General features: G+C 42.1%; 1 pseudogene across 1 annotated transcript in view; it reads left to right on the forward strand.

Moving 5' to 3' along the window:
• The window catches only part of LOC307185492 (mitochondrial-processing peptidase subunit beta-like), a 50,019-nt pseudogene extending 26,338 nt beyond the window's left edge, over nucleotides 1-23,681 (forward strand). The window contains exon 2 of the transcript in view: nucleotides 22,349-23,681. The product of the transcript in view is annotated as a mitochondrial-processing peptidase subunit beta-like (transcript). The remainder of the gene's footprint in view (nucleotides 1-22,348) is intronic.
• Nucleotides 23,682-26,114: the final 2,433 nt, after the last annotated feature.

Raw genomic sequence — 26,114 nt, forward strand, 5'->3', positions numbered from 1 at the left:
GAAGATAGGTTGATAAACAGACTGATACATAATTAGAGAACAGGAAATGGAGATAACAAAGATAATTCTGAGGGTTTGGTCATACGGAAGTCTCACAGACATGTTGAATTCGGGGTTCAGAGGGAACACCTTTTTTTTTTTTTTTTTTGCGGTACGCGGGCCCCTCACTGTTGTGGCCTCTCCCGTTGCGGAGCACAGGCTCCGGACGCGCAGGCTCAGCGGCCATGGCTCACGGGCCCAGCCGCTCCGCGGCATGTGGGATCCTCCCGGACCGGGACACGAACCCATGTCCCCTGCATCGGCAGGCGGACTCTCAACCACTGCACCACCAGGGAAGCCCAAGAAGGAACACCTTTGAGGGAGTTTTTCAGCCGGTGTTCGGAGATGAGAGAAAAGTGATTTGTAGCCTAACAGAATTAAGCAGGTAAGCCTGTTCTGCATATATGTGCGATGGTTAACACAACCCAAGCATGCATTGCAATGATGGCTTTCCACATGCAGTGTAGATTGGCTTTGGGGAAAAAAAATCATGTTTGAGTACTATTATTTCATACTCTCCGTGCCACCGTTCCTATGTTCCCTGGACTGATAGAGAGAGTCAGCACAGCACTGTGTGGTCTGAGTGGAAAGGCATGTTTCCCCTGACGAGCTCCGTCCAGCTGCCCACCCTCCCACACTTGGAGTGTGAGACGGAATAAGAGTGGGCATCCGATCCAGGTTGGGAAAAGGAAAAGAATGTATGTCAAAGATGCAGCCCTCAAGCCCCACCAGGATATAGGTGAGAGTGTTCCTCTGTCTTATGCCATAATTCACATCAAGAGCTGATGAATTTTTCACAGTGAGGCTCTAGTGTGTCCGTCTCGTTTTTTCAGCCTTGCTCTTCTGGGGTCAAGGGACCCAAGCAGGGTTTGGTGGCTAACAGGAGTACAGGATTTAAGGAATTACACAAGTGCTGGAGGGTTTCCATCGAGCTCCCTTGGTAACAGCAGCAAAGTGATAGGAAACATTTTATAAATTAAGCTGCTTTAGCCAGAAAAGAGAGCAGAACTGTTGCTTCCTTACAATTAACTGTTTCTCTCCCAATAATAAGAAAAGTGAATGCTGTATATCTGCTCTGTCTTCCCGAGTTCAACTAGAGATGACAACTGAATCTGGGTTGCAGGGAGCCCAGAAAAAAACAAATTATCCAGGGGGGCTTCCCTGGTGGTGCAGTGGTTGAGAGTCCGCCTGCCGATGCAGGGGACGCGGGTTCGTGCCCTGGTCCGGGAAGATCCCACATGCCGCGGAGCGGCTGGGCCCGTGAGCCATGGCCGCGGAGCCTGGGCGTCCGGAGCCTGTGCTCTGCAACGGGAGAGGCCACAATGGTGAGAGACCCGTGTACCGCAAAATAAATAAATAAATAAATAAATAAATAAAGACAGGAGGAATTTTTAAAAAAAAACAAAAAAAAAAACAAACTATCCAGGTTAGCAAATAGGGGACATGTTTGAAGAAGGGAAAACCAGATAGTGGACCTTTGTGGCTTTGAGCTTCCCAGCAGCTTTGATTTGGGTAACAGAACCCACACCTCCCCTTGGACAGTCACCCCACTCTGGTCCCAGTCTGGGCTACCAGGGTGGGCATGTGGCCTACAGAGAGTACTGTACCCTTGTCTGGAGAGGTCACTTTAGGGATTGACACATTTCTCACCAAGTCAGTCAGAGAAATCCTTGGGTCTATAGCTATTGTCATTCCCAAGCAGTTTCAGATACGTATGCACCCAGCCTCATAACACAATGATATCAAAAGGGTATTGGACATTTCTTTGGAAAATGAATTTACCCAACAGCTCTTTGTTCACATTTTGTAACACTCCTAAACACAAGTATTATGGACTGAATATTTGTGTCCCCCTAATTCATATGTTGAAAACTTAACCCCTGATGGGATGATATTAGGAGTGAGGGCACTTTGGGAAGTGAGTGGGTCATGAGGGTGGAGCTCTTGTGAATGGTATAAGTGCCCTTATAGAAGTGAGAGGAGAGTTTGCTGTCCCTCTGCTCTCTACTGTGTGAGGATACAAGAGGATGGCCATCTGCAGACCAGAAAGAAGGCTCTCACCAGACACTGGTGCCTTGATCTTAACTTCTCAGCCTCCAGAACTGTGAGAAATAAATGTCTGTTGTTTAAGCCACCCAGTCTATGGTATTCTGTTACAGATAAGACAACAAGCTACATTGTATGATAATTATTTGTGTATTTATGTGTCCCCCCCTCACTGGGCTATGGACCCAGAGGACCAAGACCATATCTTTTAAAAAATCTTATATTCCTGGAGCACATAGCACAGTGCTTCACACATGAAATCTTTAGATGCAGTTATTGAAATGAATCAGCTTTACCTCTGCCCAGGCATGGGTGACAGACACCCTAAAATGGATGGACATGATGGAAAACTGCTGTTCAGTGAGATTATGCAATCTACCCAAGATTTCACTTCATGGATATATCTTGAAATAGATAACTTTATGAAAATGTTCCTTCATTTGCTGAAGCCTTCCATGAGACACATCCTTCAGAACTAAAAGCAAAAAGCTTTGTTTCCGGAGGAAAGGGTCATTTTTTTCCCTAGCGGATAATAACATCTGTGTAAATGACCCTATTTCTTTCTTTGCTTTGGCCATCAGGAAGCTATGAGGCAAATTTACTGCTCAATTACTGTAACTTGGTAAGATTTTTTGGATTCCCTCATCTTCACTCTACACTTGTTCTAATTTACATATCTCTGACCCTGTTATTCAGTTTTAAGCCTATATTTTATTATATGTATTTCCTATATTATTTGTTGAACAAATTATGGGGTATTAATAGCGAATTCTGGCTCAAATAATACAATTTTTTTCAAAGCATAGGGATGCCTGAGACAACAGTGGTGAGTGTCTAGAACAAGGGGATAGTTGCTTTACTCTTACAAAGTGGAATGCTTTGTTTTCCTAAAACGTAACTCCGGTTCTGGAGATGGTACTGGTGGTGAGAGTTCCTTGTTGGGCTTCTGCCCTGATCGGCAATGAATTATTTAACCTTGACAGGTTCTCTTTTCTAATACGGGGTTAGCACTGCTCACTGCACAACTCCATTTGGATTCATGGGTTAACGTTTGAAATCACTTTGACTACGAAAAATTCGGTGTTGTTTCTGTCTTAGTTGCAATGTTAATCCTGGTCTCTGTGAAAGATGAGTGCGCTTGACGTCTTTCTGTTCCACGAAAACGTTTCCCTTCAGAGTCTGCCAAAGTCACCAGAAAAATAGGTAGAGCCGGCCAGCAGCAAAAAGGAACCCACGCTGGACTTCTGAATATGACTCAGAGACACCAAACAAGGATCGTAGAAAGGAGCGGGGGAGAGGCAAGAATCTAAGACTTGCGGCACAGGACCATCAAGATTTCCAGGAGAAATTAAGGAAACATCTGCAAGGTCAGAGCAGGAAGTCCAGGGCCGCTTCTCAGAGAGGGAAGTGCCTTCCTTGGGACTGTTTCAGTGGAGCTGAAATGCCACATAACCAGGGCCAGGGAGGCTGGTGGAAGACCGGGGAGTAAACTCCAAGAATGAACAACAGTCCATCAGCTCAAATCCAAGTCTTTCAGCCACACAGAAGGGAGGACCGTCCTGTGGATTTGGGACCCAGGGAACCTTGTTAGCCAGGCCCAGATGTAGCTCAACGTTAACTTCATTACAATAAGGAATCTGTGTTCCGAAAAATCTCCACTGCTTTTGCCTGTGTTCCCGCCCAGGCTTTGCGAGTCATGGCCCTGCAAAGGGCTAATGAAAGGGTAATGCAAACAGGGTTGATTGTGGAGTTATAATCAAACAGTTGGGAAACTTTGCAATTTCGGTGCTTGGAAAATACAAAGTCTATAAAACCTCAGCTAAATAACATATAATTGGCCAGAAAAATACATCCAGGAGGGGCTTAGACAGTTTTGGGTATGAAAGGAATGTTTCCCTCTCGCACCATGGGGGTGTGGTGAGGTAGGACGGGGGTGGGCACTAGACCATTGGGGACTCACTTCAAGTCCTGCCAGTTTGGCAAGAAACCTCCTGCTTCCCTGGGTTGGCTCACCCTCGCTGCCTGCGGCACACCCTTTCACACCATCCCCCAGAAGACAGCTCACTTTCGGCCCGACCCTTTAGCATCGCCAACCTCTGTGACCCTCACACTTTACATCAGTCCAGCATTGTTCAGCCTGACAGATGACCCGGCCTCCTGATTTTCTTTAAATAATAGGAGAACGTTTGCTCTCTGGAAATACCAGGCTGCCTCCAAACTTAAAAAAGAAAAATAGGAGAGGAAAGCGTTCAAACAAAACTCTTGGAATGGGGCTCCTGTGGTAACATACCAAATAAAGGAAAACAGGAAAGCAATTGCAATATTAAAAATAGATGACTTCCTGCATGTAAATTCTTCGCTGACCTTGTTGATTGGAGTGTGGTCAGTGTTTGCTGCCTGCCACCTCCTGACTTCGTGAGTTCGTACCAACAGGCAATTCTCAGGGCTCAGTAATCCCCCGGCCCCATTTTAAAAGCACTTGTTTATACATCTGCCTCTGGGCATCAAACCTTTTCACCTTGATGCTCAGTGCCTACCAGAGACCAATTCCTTATACCTCATTTCATTCCTATGTGTCTAAGGAGAATTGACTGAATGTGGAGGGTACCTCAGAGGACCCTGGAGCGGAGACGTTACCTGTGCATAACACCATGGACCTTGATGATGTCAGCGTCCACTGCCAACGAAGCATGAAAGTAATATGGAGAAAACAATGCATCATCCTGCTGGAAAAGCATTCAGTGAATACTCAGTGAACACTCACCACATGCAAGCACTGCTTTATGTATTTGGGACACTCCCATGCCTTTGGTGAGCTTGTATTCTAGTTGGATAAAACAGACAATGAACAATGAGTGCAGTACATAAGTAAATTACATAGTGTATTCTAAGACAGATGTATAGAAAAAAGGAAAAGGAAAGTAGGGTGAGGAGGATATGCAGCAGGTGGGTGGTATTAAATAGGATAGAAAGGACCTTAGTAAGAAGGTAATAGATAAGCAAAGACTTGACGACGTGAGGCAGGTATCTCGAGAAAGTGTCCAGGCTGATGTGTAGCCCAAGCAAAGGTCCTGAGGCAGGACCATTATGCCTAGTGAACAATAAGACTCAGCTTCTCTCTTTTCCACTGCCAGGGAGGCCCCAGACAAGACAGTTTCTCTCCGGGGGCTGCAGAGGAAATGGCTTTGAAGCAGCAGGAGCAATGATGAAAATGGTTTCAACAGGTGCAGCTCTGGAATTGGGGTGTACATGTGTGAAAAGGCAAAGCCAAAGGTTATAAAAAGGAGCACGTTCCAAGATTCCACTCCCTGACTGGAGAATCGGGGCTGGAATCTCAAGGACACACCTAAAACAAGTCAGCGGGAGACAAGGCGGGTCACTGTGTTTTGATTCCCCGAACAGTTAGGAGTGTGGCCCGGTGCCTTGTGAGGCACTAGTGGAATTTGGCCTTGGATCACAGAATTTTAGGACTGTCCCTTCCCGGTGTGCGTGTCCCCTTGTCCCCTTCTTTGGATCGCTTTGGTCACTGGGATTCTCAACAGTTTTTCTGTTCAGGGTCATTTTTGAAATTAGATCTTGCCAAGGGATGATCTGTACCTCTCAGGACTCCCTCTCCTCTCTTATTGTAATGGGAGGGCCTGGGGGGATTTCACACCCACAGTTAAAGATGCATGGGAGTGGCCAGGGCCTGGGAACTCAGGTATTTATCAAAACACATTTGATTTTCTCCCATAGCCATTAGAGTTCTAGGATGAGAGAGAGATGGAGCTAGAAGCTTGTGTATTTAAAACTCTTCCAGTTTCCCATGGTTCTTAGAAGAAAGTCAATACCCCTTAACAGCCTTCATGCCTCTATAGTCTATCTTTCCGTCCTCCTCCTGGCTTACCCAACACCTGGGCACTTCTCTGAGGAACCCTGCTTCCTATTGCCTCCAAGTATACCTGCTGTCCTGGGATTCTCTTCCAGCCCCCTCTTCACCTGGCTAAAGCCTACTCATCCTTCAAGTCCCAGCTAATCAGTCCTTTCCACAGGGAAAGATTTCCTAACCCCCTGACTGGGTTGCGCCACTGTCCTTCCAGAACTTAGCATGGCATTGGTCCATAGTAAGTGCTCAATAAATATTTATGCTTCATAAATTTAGTTAATGAATGAATGAGCAAATGAACAGAAAGAGAAGCTAAAATCAATGTGTATTTTTTTAAAACTGAGGACCAGGTGGACAAAAGTCCCTGCAACAAAGGAGGGAGAGGAGAATAAAAGAAAATAAATTCTTTAAGGTCTGAAGTGCTTTTGCTTAAGGCAATTTTCAGGCCAGGTCAACAAGGTCAATTGCCAGAAAAAGCAATGGGGATTCGTTCTAGGACATTCATCTTCTGGCTTAGTGTTGAAAGTAACATTGTTAGCCTCCTTCACTGAAACTGAAAATGAGCTGAATCCCCCCCAGGCAGAGGGGCAGCAGAAGGGCACAAGCAGGAAAGCTAAGCACATCCAGTCTGGAGGGGTAAAGAAACTAAATCACAAGGACATAATTTTAACTTCTTGCTCTGTCTTGATCCAGTGTGGATGTCCTTGGGCAAGTCACTTAACTTTTTGAATTACACTCTCATTGTCCAAAAAAACCTCCAAAACACAAAAAACAAAAAAAACTTGGGGACATTGGGAGAAAAAAAGGATTTTAGCCAAGTTTATGTATGACCAAAGGTCCCACACAATAGTGGTATTATTAATGATCACTGATGCTATCCCCAGCTGTTCCCCAGTATGATTTTATTAGTCCCACTGCTGTTTCCTGATTCGTTTCCATTCAGGAAGCTTTAAAATAATGGTTAGCAGAGGGGCACATTGCAAAAATAAAAATTCTCCCCCTTTTAACTTTTCCATCCACTTTAATCCCACTGCCCATCCTTCCTCTCTCCCCAGCTTCAGCTGGAGACCTGCCATTCCTGTGATCAATCACGCTCTGGGGAGGATCTTACTTGGGGGGAGGGGAGAGGATGGGGGCAGGGGGGTTCTGGCCCAGCAGGACTATGGATTGTGATGTCCTTTTGTGGTGCCCTCGAAAACAGAAGTGAGGAAACAGGCCGTCATTTATCATGTGGCTTTGTAATAGTTGCTGATAATGCAAAACAGCCAGGCCATTTTCGAGGTCCCTCCAGTGAGGTCCCGAGTCAGCGGTCGGGGAGGCCAAGTCAGAAAGGGAGGTTCCCCGTGTGGCTTGCCCTTCTGCCAGGGATCTCCCTGTAGTCACAACTTCCTGCTCACTGGTTGAGCCTGCCAGTAGACCCCTGGAGGGCACACAGCCTCCCGTCTATGTACACTGCCAGCTTGGGGCCTCTTGGGGAAGCTGAAAATTTCCCCATTCTAGCCACTCACATCTCAGTCCTCCCCAAGCCAGGTACCCTATTGGATGCAGGTGCTATAGAGTGGAGCTTTTGGTGTGATGGTGGCTGCTGGCCCTTGGACCGATCACTGTGGCAGAGGAGAGCCAGCATTCTGGTTGGCTAAGCCTAGGTCACCTGCCCAGTCTTGGTTGGGGGTGAGGCCACCTCAGCGATACCCAGACCACAGTGAAACATGTTTCCAGAGTGAACGAAAGGGAAGTGTGATGGGCACCAGAGCAACCACTGGAATTACACCTCCTATTTCTCGGAATTCCCTCTACCCTGCTAACCCAGCACACCAGCTAGCACCATGCCTTTGCCCAAAGGAGGCTTCCATCAATGTAAGTTTTCTGGAAAAAAAAAAAAACTCGAATCCACAAATGAACACAGGAGAAAAGCTGTGCAAAGGCAGAACACCATGGAAGCACTTTTAAAAAGGGACCTTTTCTCCATCAGGTACCCACCTAAGAAGATGCCAAGAGAATGACATTGCTAAAATAAAATAGGGGGTGTCCAGCCTCTCAAACCACTCAGCCGTACTCTCTGCTGTTGACCTTTGCTGCTCTTCTCAATGTCACAAAGGCTGCCTGTTGCTGAGTCAGGGGCTCCTTTCTCCGGCCTCACTTCTCCTTGAAACCCTTTCTTGCCTTGGCTTCTAGGACATCACACCCACTTTGTTTTCCTCACACCTTACCGGCCTTCCTTCTTGGATTCTCTGGCTCTTTCTCCCCACCCTCCCTTTCTGAATGTTCAGTGCCCAGGGATCAGTCCTTGGACCTCTTCTATCTAAGCTGATTATCTAGGTGATCTCAGTCAGTTAACGGCTTTCCCATCCATGTGCTATGATCCAATGTGTATGTGTCTAGCCTAAACCCCTTTCCTGAGCCCCAGATCTTATAACTATCTGGCCAACTGATATTTCTACTTGAATGTTTAATAGAGCTTGCCAACCTATCTCATCTACAACTGAACTCCTGATGGCTCTCCTTCCACTACTACCAAAAAGAAAACCGTTCCTCCCATCATCTAGTCACTCAGGTAAATCCATCGTGCTGTGCCTGGCTCCTCTCTTCCTCTTCCTCCACACTTTGTACATCAGAAAATTCTATACACTCTACCTTAAAATATATTCAAAATTGAATACCCTCTCTCTTGCTGCCACCCTATTCCTAACAGGTTTTCCTGCTTCTGCCTTTGTCTCCTATCTACGCTCATCCTCAGGTCTTATTCTCAACATGCAAGACACACTGATCCTACTAACACATCACTCAGATTGTGTCAGTCCTCTGCTCCAGAACTACAGTGGTCTCAGAGTAAGAGCTAAATCCTTGTTATGACCTATGTGGGCCCACGTGATCTACCTCACACTTACCTCACTCACTTTACCTCCAGTTAATCATGCCACTACTCCCTCCACTTCCTTCCTCATATATTCCAGACATGCTTCCACCTCAGGGCCTTTGCACTTGTTCTTCCCTCTTCCTGGAAAGCTCTTCCTCCAAATATCCACACGGTTCCCTCATCAACTCCTTTGAGTATTTACTTCTTAGACAGGTTTTTCTGTCCAAAATTCAATACCCTCACTGTTCTTGTCCCCCTCCCCTTCTTATTTTTCTCCTTTCATCACTATCTAACAATCATATACATTATATATACATTATATATATATATTTTTTGTTGTTATTGTTTACTATAGTCAATAGAATGGACTTTCTCTTGAGATCTCCTGAAGGAGGATTCTTACTAAGAATTCTTACTAAGATTCTTATAAGTCTGTTTCATTGTCCAGAAACTTAGTACACAAATGTAAAGATTTATATAATTCATTCTTTTTTAAAAAATTGAGCTATAATTGGCATATAACATTAATTAGTTGCAGGTATACAGCATAATGATTTGATATTTGTATACAGAGCAAAATGCTCAACACTATTATAAGTCTAGTTAACATCCATCATCTTACAGAGTTAAAAAATAATCTTTTTCTTGTGATGAGAACTTTTAAGATCTACTCTCTTAGCAACTTCCAGATATGCAATATATTCAAAATATTCATATATTCTCTTTACTTATTTTATCTTGTGCATTATGTCTTCTCCCTCTAGATTGTTAGCTCCATGAGGACAGGGCTATTTTTGTTTATTTTAATCATTAATATCCTCTTAAAACCTACAATAGTGTTTTTTTAAAATTTTTATTGGACTATAGTCGACTCACAATATTGTGTTAGTTTCTGCTGTACAGCAAAGCGAATCAGTTATACATATACATATATCCACTCTTTTTAGATTCTTTTCCCATATAGGTCATTATTGAGAAGAGTTCCCTGTGCTATACAGTAGGTCCTTATTAGTTATCTATTTTATATATAGTAGTGTGTATACGTCAATCCCAATCTCCCAATTTATCCCCCCCACCCCCACCCACGCCACTTTGCCCCCTGGTAACCGTAAGTTCGTTTTCTACATCTGTGACTCTATTTCTGTTTTGTAAATAAGTTCATTCTACAATAGTGACTTTACATGAAAAAGGAAAGTAAACAAAGTAGCCTAATTGTACAACTGAGACCTGAGACCCTTGAAACCCATGTTCTGTATTTGGGCTTAACTTCTAACTAAATTCAGTCATTGGGCAGGATGGGTTTCCAAGTCTTGAGGTCCAGTTTTGGTCTGGAGGAAGCCAGGAAGATTTTCTACTCATGCTGTTTACGAGCCCAAAAGTTTTCAATAGCTTCCCATTGCCTTCAGGGATCAAGTTCATCCCGCCATCATCTGTACCTTTCCAAGTGATCTCCTGCCAAAAACTGGTCTACCCACTATTTCCCCAAATTGCCTTGAAGTTATGTTCCTTCTCATTCCCTTCTGTCATCTGCAACACCTTTCTTCATCTCCCCTACCCACCTATGCACACCTACCTCATCCTTCACGACCTCTTTCCTTCCCCACCCGCTGAAATCCAGCTTGTCCTTCAACTCACATCACGCCTCCTTTATTTTATTTATTTATTTATTTTTTGGCCACACGGCACAGCTGGTGCGATCTCAGTTCCCCGACCAGGAATTGAACCTGGGCCATGGCAGTGAAAGCACCAAATCCTAACCACCAGACCACCAGGGAACTCCCACATCATGCCTCCTTTAGAAGGTCTTCCCTGAATACTACAGGTGGAATGAAATGCTCCCTATCTAGTAAGTTTATAGTATTTTTTTCCAACATTATTTCAGCTCGTTGCACAGTCCCATAGGGGAGTAGTCAAGTGAGGGTCCACAGCACAGAGTTTAGAGCCTAAGTGCATTGATTCAAATCCAGCTTCTGCCGCTCACTTGTTGTATGACCTGGGGCAAGTAATGTAACCTCTCTGTGTCTCAGTTTCTCTCTCTGTAAAATGAAGACCACAAGAGTACCTATCTTATAGAGTTTTATGAGAATTAAGTGCATTAATATGTAAAATACTTGGAACGGTGTCTGCTCTTGTGTTTGCTGTTACCGTAGCGGCGGTGGTAGTGGTTCTTAACAATCCATCTTCAGTCCATTTGATGTTGGGGGGTTGAAACATGACAGCTGGATTTCTTTCCAGGTGTTTAAAACACATACCTTAATTTTATTACATAATGAGTGTATCCTTTTTTCTTTCTCAGTTTGAAGGTACAGGTGAGTTAAATCCATTATAGGGAATTCTTGGTACTATAAACAATTTCACTGATTTTTTTTCTGCATACCCAATGTACAACCATAATGCCAGTGTGACACTGAGTTGAATTCAACTCCTATTTATTGAATTAATCCACTATGAGGAACAGAAGGATGAAGACAGAGTCCCTCCCTGGACCACTATCTACAGAACCACTGTCTCTTCGGGAAGATCAATGGATACACAATTAACTTCCCAATAGCTACTCTATGCTCCTTACTACGTGGTGCTTTTATTTCTATCTTAAGATTTCAGCTTTCCTCAGCCGCTCACTCACACTTTTTTAAAAATCATTTTGAATCCAGTATGCATTCGTTCATTTGAACCAGTTTCTTGTTTTAATGTGGGAACACAGAAGTTGTAATCTATTAGTGTCTACTTAATGAAATTGTTTTTGAAACCCTGCCCGTTAACCTTTAACCTGGAGGCCCGTGCATAGTTTCCTTATTCATTAAATGATTAACTCACTGACCAGAGGCATTCATGAGTTCTTGGCTCAGCCTGTACCTTTCTGGCCTAGTCCAGAGACTGGGGAGGTTCCAGAATGATCTCCCCAGCCTTCTCCTGAGACACATCTCTGGCTGCCCTATTTGTCTTCCCTTTCCTAGCCATCCCCACGTGCTACTCTTCCACTGCGATCCACTCCCTTTTCCAGGAGGCACATCTGCATCTGGTCCTCATTGTGGTGATTATCCGACTTTGCAATTACTTTTATAGATGTTTAATCAGGTGTGCAGGTGAAAAGATGAAAAGTGAAGGGCAGATGTTTCTAAATATTTCTTCAGAAAACAAATTCAGCAATATTCAATCTAGTCTCTTGTCTTCCCCAGAGACACTGGCATCAACATCTTCTTGTTCAATAGCAGAGCCTGAGACACTGATTCCTTGAAGGTGAAGCCTGGAGCTACAGCTTAACACCCGTGAAATTGTTTTTCATGCCTATTAGTGTCCTCACCCTCCACTCTGGATAAACAGGCTCAGAAGTGGTTTATATGCCAGGTTGTTTTCCTTCTGAAAGATGATCCTTAAAGTAACTTCAGAAAACAGAAGGGCAACTCTAGAGATTAAAAAAAAAAAAGGAAGCCATGAGTATGTTTAAAAGCCTAAGATGCTGTTCACAGAAGTTGTAAGTTACTAACTTTAAAGTAATTTAGAACAAGAGGACTTCTAAGAAAAGATGCCTTATGAGGGTAGTATCTTGGGTCATTTTCCTGAAGGTAGTTGAGAGGACAAAGTACTCCACAGCCTGACATGGGCCCTTCAGGTTATAAATCACTGAGCATTTTACTCTTGAAAGGGACAAAGAGTTAGCAAACAATGGTATGGAGGAGAAAGGTTGTGGTAATGGCTCATTTTCCTGAAAAATCAACAAGACTGGCCAAGAGAGAATGGTCCTTCCACATTGCTTTGGAAATCCTCGAATACGGAAGCTTCACCTTGAAGATATCTTTGTAATCCAAGGTCAGGGACTGTGGGCCAGCTTTCCCAAATGTACACAGTGCCCTTGGTCCCAGGCTAACAATGACAAAGGGAAGGAGCTACACAGAGAAGCTGGACGGAAGATTATAAGACATGCTAAAACTCATCTCAGGAAGTTTGGAAGACTACTTTTCCCATTGAGGCCATAACCAAGCTATAATCACAAATATTTTGATGGACAGAGCCCTGCCTTTTATCAGGTACAGATAACCCTGCTTTTCAAGAGTTCACTTTACTCCACCTAGCTCTTAACGGAAGACCCACATTAGTACCTGTTTTATCTAACCAAAAGAAATCCGAAGAGGTTTCGCTATTACAAAACAAGACAAAAAGTGAAAATAGAGTTCAGCGTTGGTTTTGTAGCAGCCGTTATAGAGGCGGGGTGCACCTGAGCAGAGAGAGTGACACCACCCAGCTCCTTCCCCAGGAACTACACTCAGCATCTAAGCATCAAGCCCCCATAGCTTTGAACTGTGTCTGTGAGCATCTGTGCTTCATCTCCATTTATTTTGTGCGTCTGTTAGCACGACATATCCCAAGGTAACTGCTTCTTCACTTTTTGCCATTTTCGCTTAGGAAAGGATTCATAGGAACCTCTGCTTTCAGATAGTAGGGGGAAATTTGAAAATTCCAATAAAATGGCTATACCACTTACAAAGGATTAGAGGAATCCACATGGTTCCCCAGGCCAAGGACTACCGATGGGCTATGAAGTTCAGTCAATGACCACAGTGGGTAAATAAAATAGGAATTTGAGATCACAAACCTCGAGGAGATGAATGAGACAGATGAGGCCTTCATGGGCAGGCAGAGAAGCAGAAGCAGCAGCGGTCCCCATTCATGGGGCTCAGACAAACAAAATTGTGTCAGACAAGATTGAACTACAATGACTGCAGTTTCCAAGGGTCACAGAAAAAGGTGGTACGCGGTACCACCTTTTTGCGGTACGCAGGCCTCTCACTGTTGTGGCCTCTCCCGTTGCGGAGCACAGGCTCCAGACGCGCAGGCTCAGAGGCCATGGCTCACGGGACCAGCCGCTCCGCGGCATGTGGGATCTTCCCGGACCGGGGCACGAACCCGTGTCCCCTGCATCGGCAGGCGGACTCCCAACCAGGGAAGCCCGGGAGAATGGTTTTTGTTGAAGAATGGCTTTCTGGAACTTCATCATAGTGAAAGAGGACCCTATCTAGTTAGTCAGAGACACACCTTTGCAAGCTTAAAACCAACAGTCAGTAAAATGAGGGTCAGGTTCTTGGACCTCAATGAAAGGTACTGGTACAAAGGTGCTCTTTACTGAAAGAAAAGTCTTTGGCTGAGATGCTGACATTAAAGCATAAAAGTACTACTCAGCAATTAAAAGCAAGATAGGGAAAACTAGCTGTGTCAAATGTCTTTATGTTACCTATTTAATCTCAACAATATCTGAGGTTATAAGAAAGGAAAGAGAGGCTCAGTGAAGCGAAGCAGTTTTACCAATGTTACCTAGCCAGTAAGTTTCTACCCCAAGTTTAAATCTAGAATTGAAAGTTTTTAGAGTCCCTGCTGTTTCCACAACACGCTGCCTCCATATGAGGCAATGGGCTCTGTGTGGATGAAAGAGGAAAAAGACCAAGATGACGCTTTTAAGAGGAAAGTCCGAGGCCTTTCTGTTACTGAATAATAAAGTAACCCCTGAAGGATGAATGGGTAAACCATTCTGCATGTCGGGGCTAATAACATCATGTTAATATGTCAGCTTTTGTTGGCTCCAAAGTCCCCATCAGCTGAACATCGGGATACTACTTTCTCTCCACTCAAGATTCTCTCCCCTTTAGAATCTCCGGGAATCCCCAGGGTGTCGTGGGCACAGCAGACTAAAGCTATCCTTCAGTAACACTGCTGCCCTTCCTCAGGTCTCTGCTGCCTATTCACAACCCTCAGGACTCTACCTGAGGTACTGACATCTCTCAGCCACCTCCCTAAAGGTGACGGTTACCTGAGCTGCTTCTCTCCTCTCTACTCCAGTTACCTTCTCTGAGTTCTGAGCCTATATATCCAAATGCCTTTCAGACACCTCAGCAGAATGTTCCCAAGATATCCCAAACACAACACATGCAAAAAAGAAATTATCTTCTTCTCCAAAAATCTTCTTTTACTCTTGTGGGCTGAATTTTGATGAATAAATGACACCAGCACTCACAGTGACTCAAGTCAGAAACCTGGCATCACTGCACCTCTGTCTTTTTCAACCAGACACCAAGTCCATCAGTTCTACCTTCCTAACAACAGTCCATATTTCCTCTCTATTCCCTTAAGGGTGAGAGGGTAAACCAAATGCTCTTGGGCTACATCCTCTTTACTTCCTTCCATGTTTCCTACCAGGATCGCCTTTCCTAAATGCAGATTGTATCAAGTTACCACAGTCCCTACGGTGCAAAGTCCTAAGTTTGGCACTTAAGTCCCTTCATGATTTGGCCCCTACTCATCCTTCCACCAAAATTGGCTAATACACACGTCCTCAACCTATGACTCCAAAACAGCATGGAAATACAATATATACCAGGGCTCAGGATGTAGACCATGAATAGTCAAGTTCCATTTTCCAAGAATAAGGAAGTTAGATTATGCATACTTGATATGTCAAAGAAGAAACAAAGGATGGCTTGCTATTTGAAATAAGGAACACTGTGGGAGATGGAGACTACTGAACTTCAGCCACTCTCTTAATCATATCTGTTCTGCTGTGTTCCAGCCTCCAACTAATGAGTCATCAAAGAAAACGGCTTTGAAATGAAAATAACTTTATTGAGAATATATAGACGGAATATAGTCTGTGTAAGAAGAATGAATGAATGTAAGAAGCACGACTGGAGGTCAAAAACTGATGGTTTGAGAAAGAACCAATGGAGACTCAGGAAAAGATGAAAATAATTAACACTGAAAGATAAAAACAGCCTACTGCAGAATCTGGGAGAAATTTCTACTAACTGTAAGGCGAATGGAAGTGTACTGAGAAAACAAAATGGTAGTCTGCTTGTGCTTTCCCTCATGAAACAGAGCGGCCCTAGCAACCTGAGAGATGGTAGCAAGATACATAGATTCCCTTCTCTTGCTCAGAGACACAGAGTCTGTCTAAACAGAACTTCATACATGGGTGGCTGTCTTTTGAGATGGAGAGAGAACTCTTTCTTACTTCACTCCACACCCAAGTTTCTAGCCCTACTTGTAGACTATTAACTTCCTTAAGACAACATGATGTGTGTGTGTGTGTGTGTGTGTGTGTGTAGTAAATGCATCCATATGAGGCTGGTTCATCATAAGCAGAGTAATAAATAGAGTGATAAAGATGTAAGTGGAAACAAAAATGGTCCATGCTAAGAATTATGGTTCTTTTAAGAAGAGGACAAAAGGGAAACATTTTTACAGCACTTAATATACTAGGCATTAATCCAAGTGCTTTCTATGTTTTAATCAGTGTTTAGAACAACCCTGTATTAGTCAGCATAGTATAAACTATGCTGTGGTAAAAATGAAATAAATAACTCCAAAATCTTCGTAGTTAGCATAACACAAGTTTATTTCTTACTCCTGCAAAGCTGGATTTGAGTAGGCAGAGACTCTCCTCCACCTGGTAACTCAAGGATTCAGGCTCCCTCTGTCTCGTGATACCACCCAAGGGCACCCTGGTAGAGAGAGAGAGAGAGAGGATGCAAAAGGCAAACCAGCTCCTACCTGCCCCAGCCTGGCAATGACACATGACATTTCTACTTCCAGCCCATTGGCTGGAACTAGTCACATGGCCCCAATCACAGCAAAGATGCCTGGGAAACATCAAGGAGCTCATGGATATCTTAGTGAGCACTAACTGTCTCTCTCACAACCCTTGTGAGGAAGGTAATAGCATAATCCCGATGATTTTCACAGACGCTGAGAAACTGGCACAAAGAAAAAATAATTTACCCAAATCCACATTGTTAGTAAGTGACAGACCTGAGATTTTAACCAGACTATCTGATTCCAGAATCTGTGCTTTTAAAAATTATATTATGCAGCTGATCCTTGAACAACATGGGTTTGAACTGCACGGAGCCACTTATATGCAGATTTTTTTCTGTCAATATGCTACAGTACTACACGATCTGTGGTTACGGAGGGCCGACTGTAAAGTTATACGTGGATTTTCAACTGCACGGGGGGGGGCACCCCAACACCTGCATTGTTCAAGGGGCAACTGTATTGCCTCTCAAAAGTAATAGAAATACCAATGATATTATTAATGATTTGTATCAGAGAAACGAACTGTGGATGGAGATAGAAAATCCTCTCTCGGAACCCCAGAGCCAGGTTACATGAATACCAGCTGGATCCTGAGGATTGGGAATTAAATGTGCAATCACTTTTCTGTAGACCTGAGAAAGACTCCGCCAGAAGGCTAGTGATCAGCAAGGACAATTGCGGGAAATCCCTGCATCCCGCTTAGTGACCAACACCCGGTCTAGATACATCTCTCTGACTGAGGATAAGTAGCATGAAAAAAATCAATTCAAGACATACAGGAAAGCATTGAAAATCTAAGATAAAGGGACTAGGAGATTGACAATACAGGAGTCTCTTCTCTAGAGCAGGGTGGCAAACCTTTTTGTAAAGATCCAGATGGTAAATCTTTTAGGAGTTACAGATTATACTGTTTCTGTCACAATTACCCAACTCTACAGAAGGACACAAAAGCAGCCACAGGCAATACATAAATGAAAGGGTATGGCTGTGTCCTGATAAAATTCTATTTACCAAAACAGACGACGGACCAGATTTGGCCCATGGACTTAGTTTGCCCACCTAACACTTGCTCTCAAAATAAGGAAATTAACAAATATAAGGGATCATTACACATTTGAAAAATATTCAGTTTAGTAGGAATCCAAAAATTAAAAATCTAAACGGTGATGGATATCATCATACCCAGCATGCATGTTAAGTGAAATAAGTCAGACAAAGGAAGACAGGTATAGCTTGATATCGCTTACACGTGGAATTTAAAAAGTCAAACAGATTAGAATGGAGACTACCAGTGGTGGTGGGGGAAATGGGGACATACTGGTCAAAGGAGACAAACTTCCAGTTACAGGATGAATACGTTCTGGGGATGTAATCACAGCATGACTACAGTTAACAGCACTATATGGTATACTTGAAAGTGCCTAAGAAAGTAGAGCTTAAATATTTTCACCACGAAAAAGGTCATTATGTGAGATGATAGATGTGTTAACTAATCTTATTGTGGTAATCATTTCAATATATATGTGCATCAAATCATCACATTGTACACCTTAAACTTATACAACGTTATATATCAATTACACCCCAATTAAGCTGGAAAAATATATACATGCATATATATGAGCCAATCTTATAAATATGTATTTAAAACTGCAGAAGATAAAGACAGGGTGCAAACCATAAAATGTTAATAGTGAGTTAAGATGTAAGAATATAGGAGGATGCATCTTTGTTTTTTGTATTATTTGGGTTTTTCTACATAAACATTTCATATTCAGAAAAAAATTTTATAAAATACAAGAGGAAACTCATGGACTTTTGAGTCAGACCTGCCTTGAATTCTCTGCTACACACTAGCTGGTGATCTTGGACAAATTGCTTTACACCTTTGCCTCCCAATGTTCTCATTTGAAAAAAAAATGGACATCATCATATTTCCTTCACATGATTTCTTCAAGGATTAAATGAGTGTGTGTGTGTGTAGTATACACACACATATAGTATACATATTAAATGAGTGTATATATATATCCCTACCTCTGACCTCCAGGAGAGTTAGCTGTGGTTTCTAGAACCCTACGCTGAAACCTGCATGGCACTCACTGCTCTACAGTGGCATTTTTTGTGTGCCTGTCGGTCTCATCCACTAGACTGTAGTACACAAACTGAGGACAGAGATGGTCATGGTCATGGTTTCCTAGGCTCCCAGCAAAGCATCCGGCACACTGTTGTAGCTGGGCTCTTCTTACAGTCACTTTGGTATGTCTTCTTCACTACCACACCGAACACAGCTCCCCTTGGTGCCGTAAGACCCAATTCTTAGCACCCAGGACGAAGGGATCTCATGAATCCTGAGTGAGAAGCAACAAGGAGCTACAGGCAGCACAGACCTGTACGTAATGGGAACGATGGACCGGAGCTGTGGCAACAGAGAGGACCGGGGATGTATAACAATTGCATAATTTCAATCTACCTCACTTTCTGCCTGTCCTCCCCTCTGTTTCACATTTCTTGCAATATTGTAAAATGTTTGCCAAAGACTGGGCAGAGATGAGTGTACAAAATCTGTCTACCAATCTCCAGTGTGACTGGTCGTTCTTGCTCTTCATACAATCTTGAATGTAAATCTGTAGTCTCCCTCTTCCTGGCAGTAAGTCGGCAACCCCACCCCTTCTTGGTAGAACTGTGAGCACGATGCCCTTATTAGTAAGGAAATCAGAACAGCTACTACGTGCTGGGTGCTTACTCTAAGTCATGTCCTATGCTACATGTCTTACATACATTGTTTCTCGTAGTCCTCACACCAAATCTTTGAGATGAACATTACTGTCCCAATTTTGCAGATGAAGAAACGAATGGAGTAACTTGCCCAAGGTCCCCCTTTTAAAAAGTGTTATAGTCAGGATTTGAAACACGTCCTTCTGTCCTGTCCAAACTGTACTGCCAAGAATTATGGATATAGGGGACTCACTATAGATCACTCAAGAAAAGCTTAGTTAGGAAAGACCCCAATAACGAATTAAATGTCCAAGTATGATGGTAAGTGACTCATCTAAAAGACCAAGGGTCAGTTTGAACTACTGATAAGTATGCAGCCTTTAAGAGACTTTGGTTATAGGGGTAGCAATCACAGACCTCAAAAGCATGTTGGAAGATGACCCCAATTAACACCACTGTGAATACTCAGTTTAGCTGTAATATCAAGTAACCACTACAACATCCTCAAAGCTCCAGGTTCAGTTTTCCAGAGTCACTGATAACAGTTTTGTTTTCAGAACAAACAGGTAGAGTGGGATAAAGATTCCCAGTGGATAGTTAGTCTCTAGCGGTGTCTATGACCCACATTTTAAGCCCTAGAAATAAACACAGGACACAGAAAGGTCTGTCCATCATGTTGGGTCAGACAAAGGTAAACCCAAGTAGGTGTAACCAACAAAGTGAAGAGAGTTGCTGAGTAGAGGAAAATTCCTCACCATTAAAAAAAGGCAGCAAGACAAATCTACTTTTCTAGGGGGTAATGGGATTAACTCTGACGTCTGTGCTTGGATTCGAATCTTTGGTGGAAGAAAAGCTTATAGCTTAATTTTGCAAGACCCAGCATGGAACCTTTGTTGGCCAGTAGGGAGATGGGGTCTGAGAAAATTGGATGAGAGCGCCTGATATAACGACCTGTGTAATCGAGAGAAAAGTGCAATTATAAGCAATTGTACCAGACAAGTCTTTCCCTGTGTGATGTTTCAATTTTAGAAAAGACCACAAGATGGATAACTAACGAAGCCATCACTGATCTGTCCCAACCAGCAAGTAAGCTGATCCTGTACTGCAACAGTTTTAGCTCTTGGTAACTGGAGAGAATAAACCCTTCTTCAAGACAATCATTTTGAGTTCTAATGTCCCTCTTTTTAGAAAAAAGAACAGTCAGCTCCTGAAAGAAGAAAGACTGCTCCTTCACTTGTTACTGATGTGCCTACCTCTACTTCACTACTCATTTTAGTCAGCAACCAACTTCCCTCTTTCCACCCCCAAACTATACATGAGCTGGTTTCAGGGGTGATGCCCTTCCCAATGTTCTCATAACTCCTAGCATTTAACTTACTGCACTATAATATAATTGCTTCTGTGTCTTCCCATATGAGAATGTAAGCTCTTTGTCTTATTCATTTTTGTAGGTCAGTGTCTAGCACAGTGTCATACACATGGTAAGTTATCAAGAAAGGTTTCTTGAATGGATTCACAAATGGTTGGATGAGTAAGGAAATGGTTAACCCGGAGGTCCTCTGAAGGCCTGCTTTAGGAGGATGTGCTTGGCTGATCTTTCAGAACATCTTGGCTCCTTCTGTAGCCTTCAGATGAATTACTTAACATCACTGAGGTTCAGTGTTCTTACTTATAAAATGAAAGCAATGTCACTCATTTCATTAGGTTGTTGTGAAGCTCAAAGTAAGTACATCATGCTGGGTACCTATCCAGGAACCAGACACTGTCCCTTCTCACTTTATGTTCAGTTTGTCTTCTACTGGAAGAAGTTAACCAGTGTTTCACTGGGGCAGCAGCCATGCTATAATGGGGGTAAAATGATAACTTGGCCCTAATAGCTCAAGTGTTTGAGTCTGAGGGGTTCAGAGGACTTTTATCTGGCGGTGGGTGAGGGGGAGTGATGAGGACTATATCTGTTCCTCAATTCAGCTTATCTTACAATAGAGCTTGTAAATTAGAGTATTTAAGAATAGTGCCCAAACTTCCACTTCTCACAATATTACAGAATAAATACCATGAGGAACTTCCTTGGCTTACAACACCTAAAAACGTGTAGATAAAAGATGTTAAAATGCTTACCTGAGCTGTCAGGAAAATGATGGAAATCATCAGAGGATAAAAATACAAGAAAGCACAAATCTTCAGAGGTAACCACCCTGAAGCAATGGGGCCCTGTGGTCATTAACTTACCACTGGTGGCGTAGACCCTTTATTTTGATGGGCCTCAAGCAGGGTTGGGGATACAACGCCTAGGACTTAAACCAGATTAAGACATAAAAAGATCCCTAAATAGTTCAGGACACAAGATCCCTAAATAGTTCAGGACACAGAAGCTGACATTTTTAATGCAAAGGTAAACCAAAAGAGGAAAATCTATCCCACAAAGGAAAATAGTAAAGAAACTTTCTTATCTCAACATTGACTCTGGGTAGAGTCTATCTTGAAAGTTGCTATTTACAAGTGATCCTCATGAGGGTTTAGAGCCAAAATCTAGAATTCACACTACCTAAGCGGTCCCTAAATACTCAACTTTGGAATTTAATTTAAAGTGATTCAAGATTCATAATGACTTCCTGGATAAATATTCCTTAAATCAAGGCTTCAAATAGTTCCCTCAGGTAATTATAAACTCACCTGAAATATAAAAATTATAAAACACAAGAGGAAACAAGTCATTTGAGGGAGAATAAGCAGAAATAAATAGTAAGATTATAGCCACAAAAATGGATGATATTGGAATTATCAATTAAGAAATATAAAATAAGTAGTTTTGATACTCAATAAAAGAAAGAGATTATTTGAAGTATAACAAGGTACTAGATACTTTGAAATATGGTCAGGTGGATTTTAAAAAAAAAAAACCAAATAGAACTTGCGGGTGAAAAAAAAAACCACATAATAAATGAAACTAGAAACTAAGTGTATAGGTACAGCATTAGATACAATGGAAGAGAATATTAATGAACTGGAAGACAAAACTGAAGCATTACTCAATATTCAGCAGAGGGAAAAAGATATTGAAAAAATAAAACAGAAGTTAAAAGACATTGAGAAGAGATGGTAGCAGTGGAGGTCCAAGCCATGCTGTTGCCCATGGTATGGCAGTGGCTCTGGGGTTTCACTGAGAAGCTCTGCGGTTTCACTGAAAGGCTCCTGATCAGAGGGGCCACTGGGTTGTCATTATAATTTGGAGACAACAGATTGAGAAATGCACAGGCCACTATACAAGTTGCTCTGAATGTTCTTGAAACATGAGTAACATGTTTGGAAAATGAACTCAGAGTGGCCTCTGAAAACTCTGGATTGTCAATATGTACAGTGAGTCTCTGGATTGATGTTGGAATTTGACATGAAATTAAGAATAACGGAACAGCTCATTCTCTGGAACATATGAACTTCACCAAAAAGAGATTCAAATTAGATCTGGAACTTGAAAATGAAAACATGGGTGCTCATTTCAACACCTATACCTCCAGAAAGCAGATCATGTATTATGCCAAAGAATTCTCTAAAGATTTGCCAAGAGCTGTACGCGTTCTTGCTGATATAACACAAAACAGTACATTGGCAGAAGCAGAGACTGAGCACAAGTATAGAATAATCCTTAGAGAGATACACGAAATCAAAGCTAATTTACAAGAAGTTGTCTTTTTATTATCTTAATGTCATAGTTTATCAAATACTGCACTTGGATTGACAATGTGGGGACCAGGTGAAAATATCAAATCTATAAGTCATAAAGACTTAGTGGACTATATAACCACACATTATAAGAGGTCAAGAATAGTCCTTGCTATGGCTGGAGGAATCTCCTATAGTGAATAGCTTAAGTTAACAAAGTTTCCTTTTGATGACTTTTTTTTTTTTCCACACACAAAGGAAAAAGAACAACTCTGGCTCCCTGCAAATTCACAGAAAGTGAGATTTGTTTGAGGAATTACAAGATGCCTTTGACACACCTTGCAAGAGCTGTTGCAGCTGTTGGTTGGGAACATCCTGATACAATCTCTCTCATAGTTGCAAACACACTGACTGGCAACTAGGATTGCCATTTCAGAGGAGGAATGAATTTAATTAGTAAGCCAGCCTGTCTCATCTGATGTGGCAACCTCTGCCATAGCTTCCAGTCTTTCAACACTTGCTACAGAGATACAGGATTGTGGGGACTCTATATGAGTTGTAAACCAGACATTGCTGCAGGCATGCTACATGTTGTTCAAAAAGAATACATGTGACTCTGTATAAGTGTCACTGAAAGTAAAGCAGCACAAAAATTCTTCTAGAAACAAAACATGTTTTTGCAACTCTGAGGTTCAACTCCATGGTGAAGATATTGGTAGGCAAAAGTTATGTTATAATAGAAGCATTCCCATCCCTAACTTGGAAGCAGGAATTGATGCTCTAGATGCTGAGACAGTTCAAAAAGTGTGCGCCAAATATGTTTATGATAAGGGTCTAGCTATCGCTGCTGTTGGTTCCACTGAGCAAGATTTTAACTGGACTTGCAGTAACATATGCTGTTTTTGTGATTAAAATGTTCTTAGTCAAAATATTTAGAAATACTTATTAATAAAACTAATAGTGATCTGCAAGTTTTAAGCTATAAATTCTTTTTAAGAAATGAACAGGGCTTCCCTGGTGGCACAGTGGTTGAGAATCTGCCTGCCAGTGCAGGGGACATGGGTTCGAGCCTTGGTCTGGGAGGATCCCACATGCTGCAGAGCAACTAAGCCCATGTGCCACAACTACTGAGCCTGCGCTCTAGAGCCCACGAGCCACAACTACTGAAGTCCATGTGCCACAACTACTGAAGCCCACACGCCTAGAGTCTGTGCTCCACAACAAGAGGAGCCACCACAATGAGAAGCCTGTGCCCCGCAACAAAGAGTAGCCCCTGCTCACTGCAACTAGAGAAAGCCCACGTGCAGCAGTGAAGACCCAATGCAGCCAAAAATTAAATAAATGAATAAATAAATTAATTTAAAAATCTTAACTTTATAAAAAAAAGAAATGAACAAGTATTTGGAATTAAATATATTTGGAAAAGAAGACATAGGGACTATAGTTAAGATATCTAACATATACCTAATCAGAGTACAAGAAAGAGATAATAGAAAAACTGCAGAATAAGGCAATATTCAAAGAGGTGTTGACTAAGAATTTTCATGAATTTACAGAAACAGAAATCTTCAGATTTAGGAAACCCAGTGAATCCCTAGCAGAATAAATAAAAAGAAATACAAGGCTAGATAGATATATTGCAATGATACAGCAGAATACCAAAAGAAGGAGAGGAAGAAAGAAGGGGGGAGGGAGAGAAGGAAGGAGAAAAGGAAGGAAAGAGAATAAAAGAAAAAGAAAGACAATCTTAAAGACAACCAGAGAAAAACACAGATTACTGACAAAGGAACAAATTAGGTTGACATCTGATTTCCCAGTAGGCACTATGAAAATCAGAATATAATGGGTTTTTTTTTTTTTACTTTTAAAAAAAACTTTTAATTTTATATTGGAGTATAGCCAATTAACAAACTTGTGATAGTTTCAGGTGCACAGCAAAGTGACTCAGCCATACATATACATGTATCCATTCTCCGCCAGATTCCCTCCCCATCCAGGCTGCCACATAACATTGAACAGAGTTCCCTGTGCTATTCAGTAGGTCCTTGTTGGTTATCCATTTTAAATATAGCAGTGTGTACATGTTGATCCCATACTCCCTAACTATCTCTTCCCCTCATCCTTCCCCCACCACCCAGTAACCATAAGTTCGTTCTCTAAGTCTGTGAGTCTGTTTCTGTTTTGTAAATAAGTTCATTTATATCATTTCTTTTTAGATTCCACATGTAAGGGATATCATGTGATATTTCTCTTTCTCTGTATGACTTACTTCACTCAGTATGACAATCTCTAGGTCCATCCATGTTGCTGCAAATGGCATTATTTCATTCTTTTTAATGGCTGAGTAATATTCCATTGTATATATGTACCACATCTTCCTTATCCATTCCTCTGTCAATGGACATTTAGGTTGCTTCCATGTCTTGGCTATTGTAACCAGTGCTGCAATGAACATTGGGGTATATGTATCCTTTTGGACCATGTTTTTCTCCAGATATATGCCCAGGAGTGGGATTGCATCATATGGTAGTTCTATTCTTAGTTTTTTAAGGAACCTCCATACTGAAAGATCAGAAAGAGAAATTCAAGAAACAATCCCATTTACCGTTACATCAGAAAGAATAAAATACCTAGGAATAAACCTACCTAGTGAGACAAAAGACCTGTACTCCGAAAACTATAAGACACTGATGAAAGAAATCAAAGAAGCCGCAAACAGGTGGAAAGATATATCATGTTTGTGGATTGAAAAAATCAGTATTGTCAAAATGACTATACTACACAAGGCAGTCTACAGATTCAATGCAATCCCTATTAAATTACCAATGGCATTTTCACAGAACTAGAACAAAAAATCTTAAAATTTGTATGGAGACACAAAAGACCCCGAATAGCCAAAGCAATCTTGAGAAAGAAAAATGGAGCTGGAGGAATCAGGCTCCCTGACTTCAGACTATAAGACAAAACTATAGTCATCAAAAAAATTATGGTACTGGCACAAAACTAGAAATATAGATCAGTGGAACAGTATAGAAAGCCCAGATATAAACCCATGCACCTATGGTCAATCTATGACAAAGGAGGCAAGACTACACAATGGTGGAAAGACAGTCTCTTCAATAAATGATGCTGGGAAAACTGGCCAGCTACATGTAAAAAAAATGTAATGGAATTTTTTTTTAAAGCAGAGAGGAACTAATCACCAACCTAGAGTGATATTATCATATGACACAGCAATTCCACTCCTGGGAATATATCTGAAAAAAACAAAAACAATAATTCAAAAAGATACATGCACCCCAATGTTCATAGCAGCATTATTGACACTTGCCAAGATATGGAAGC

Source organism: Stenella coeruleoalba, assembly GCF_951394435.1.
Source record: "Stenella coeruleoalba genome assembly, chromosome: 4".
In the NCBI taxonomy this organism is placed as follows: domain Eukaryota; kingdom Metazoa; phylum Chordata; class Mammalia; order Artiodactyla; family Delphinidae; genus Stenella; species Stenella coeruleoalba.